The 2,772-nt window shown below is 46.7% G+C and overlaps 1 pseudogene; it reads right to left on the reverse strand.

Annotated features, from left to right (window-relative positions):
• Positions 1-1,024: 1,024 nt before the first annotated feature.
• LOC133376846 (coatomer subunit beta'-like) lies at positions 1,025-1,989 on the reverse strand (annotated as a pseudogene).
• Positions 1,990-2,772: the final 783 nt, after the last annotated feature.

The raw sequence follows: 2,772 nt of genomic DNA on the forward strand, positions 1-2,772 counted from the left end.
AGAAGCTTTGAGACAAACGTTTTTCTAGTAAGTGACAAACAATGATGATGATGATGAAGATGTTGATGATGCATTATTGCTGTCTGGATGAGCCACAGTGCAACAAAAGTTGGACAAAAAACACCCAGAACATTTGTGGTATGAAAAGTTATGGGATTTCAGCGAGAAGCCACAGAATATGCACTGAATGGAGATGTGCAATAAAAAGGTTATCTTCAGGGACCCAGACATGGGTAGGGACTATACAGATGCTAGAGCAGACATTCGTAGGTTGAGAGTGGGTCTTGCTGCCATGGTCCTGCTTCCTTTCCCCTATGTGTGTTCACTATGTGAGCACTAAGTTAACTCATTTGAATAATGCTATTGTTGTGCATGTGCCCATTAAATCAAAGTGGCTTGTTGCATACCAAACCATGAAAAACCAACTTTATAGAGCTGGTCTTACTGCTGAATATAAGTGTCCCAGATCTTACAAGGTGGCCATCTGCTTCTGAAATTAAGTATGATCTCATGACCCAGGACTGGGGGGGGGCTTCAATAAGGGGGACCCTGACTTTGAGTACTGGGGAGATGACTTGAGGGAGGAGGGCTCACAGCATGCCCAGTCACTTGCCCCCCCCATGGAATTGCAGCCTGGGCTGTCAGAGGCTGCTGCTTTGAACACTCCCCCCTCACCTGCTATTGAAGCGCCACCTTGCCAACTTGCTGATCCCCAGATAGGCGCCCAGCTGCTTCCCACGCCTGAACATACTGTTAGTCCCCCTCATTTGGAGTGGGAAGCTGAGGTCCAGCTCCCTTTGCCCCATTCCCAGGGGCTTTGGAGGCACGAAGAGCAAAGGTCGGGGTTAAGGAGCAGCTGGCATCTTTGTGCAAAAGAGAAACCTATTTAAGACGGCGCTGAAGGGGGGGAAGTTGCTGCATAAATGAATGTGGCTGCAAAAACATGCTTAGTCAGTGTTAGGGAATTAGTTCCTAGAAAGTATAGTTAGGTGAATGAGTCGGAAGGCTTTTGACATCGGTAACTCTAATAAAAAGAGAAAACCTCACAGAAACGTGTGCATCTGCATCTCTTGGCTTCGGGAAGGACATATGGCTTATCAGTTCCACTGTAGCAATCCATACAATTTATACCTTTCTCGTGGCCTTCCAAAGTGAAGTTGGGAAAAGAAGAACCAAGCTGCCGCACCTTGATTGTCCTGTCCAAAGAGGCACTAGCAAACTGGTTATTGTCCTTAGGATTTATGACAATCTACATTACATAATGAGTATGCCCTTCAAACACTTGAGAATAGGACCATTTTTTATCCCAGCCCCATAGCTTAGCATGCCATCACTGCTAGTTAGAATGACAGGTTGTTTAGGATGCACTGCAATGCAGCAAATATAATCGGAGTGTTCTCCAAATATGTGAACCTTTCCAAAGTGTTGTAGTTGAAAACCCGAATTTGCATGTCATCAGCTCCTGTAACAACCCAGTTCTTTCTTGCCACAGACTTAGCTGCTGTAACTGACAGGCAGCGGTGTCACTAATGGGAGTGTGGGGGGGTGCGGACCTCCAGCGCGTGCCCTCCCAGGTGCGTGGATGGGGGTGGCTGGTCTTACATATGCACGCGCACACACACTCACCACGTGCTCCAGGCTGGCGGTGGGAGGCCTGTCCCGGCTTCACCGCCAGCGAGCGGGTGCCTGCTTTTGGTCTCGCCCGCCCGCCGCTGAGGAGGATTTGGCACGGGGCAATGGTGCGGGGTGGGGCGGCTCTGGGTGTCACCCCCCTCAGGGTGTCACCCGCCATACCCTCCGCACCCCGGTAGTGACGCCCCTGCTGGCATACATACTTCAAAGGTCTTCACTAATGTCTGTATTCCAGACACAGACACCACCCCTGTAAAGACTAGCCAACAACCATGGCTTTGTGGGATGCAAGTCCACACTCTTCACTCCATCAAGTTGAGCTGTTAGCTTATGCTTTATGTCAAGTCAGAGATGCATGGCTTTGGCTCACGCAGTCTGGGCTGCAGCTACCCCTATATAAGTGAAAGACGGGCAGATCCATTCATATCTGGTCCTTAGCACTTTTGTGTGTGTTCAACCACAGCTCTATCTCATTTTGCATTCATTTGCAAATTTTTTTTAAAAAAACCTGCACTGAAATCCACAGTTAAAGATCCATTGAACACATACTTTTTCTCATGTAGGGGCATATTTTCTCATTTTGGAACATATTTTGATTTGTTTTCCAAACTGAAGATTGTGTCAGAACGTTCAGGTAGTGCAAACAGCTTTGGATAATTATGTTCCAGTTCTTTATGGATCAGGTCAGTTTGTTTCAGAACTCAGGATTTGATTCCTCAAGCATCCCTGACACAAGCTGAGTGAGGAGGAACAGGCAAGCACCCAATCAGATAATGCTGGCCTCTAAAGCAGATCCAGTTCCTTCTAAAACAAGCTTTATGCACTTGGACTTCCTGGCACCTTTTTGATTGCCAGCTGCAAAATTCAGGCTATGTCTTCCTCTTTTTCTGGCTACATTTCATCAATCAAACTATTCCATTGCTCTAACCTCTGCTGAAGGAGGTCAGACATAGCTACCAGCCAACATATGCCATTCATGCTCATTTAGCATGTATCTTCAGCTAGCAAACTATATAGAAAAACGTTGCATGAAAATCATTCTGCACATTGAAAGAATACAAGCAACAATAGTTACAAAGTGGGGTGCTCATTCTCTGAAACCACTTTTGATGCACCCTCATACCTGAACCTTTGCTGATT

The sequence above is a fragment of the Rhineura floridana genome, chromosome 1 (assembly GCF_030035675.1).
Source record: "Rhineura floridana isolate rRhiFlo1 chromosome 1, rRhiFlo1.hap2, whole genome shotgun sequence".
Classification (NCBI taxonomy): domain Eukaryota; kingdom Metazoa; phylum Chordata; class Lepidosauria; order Squamata; family Rhineuridae; genus Rhineura; species Rhineura floridana.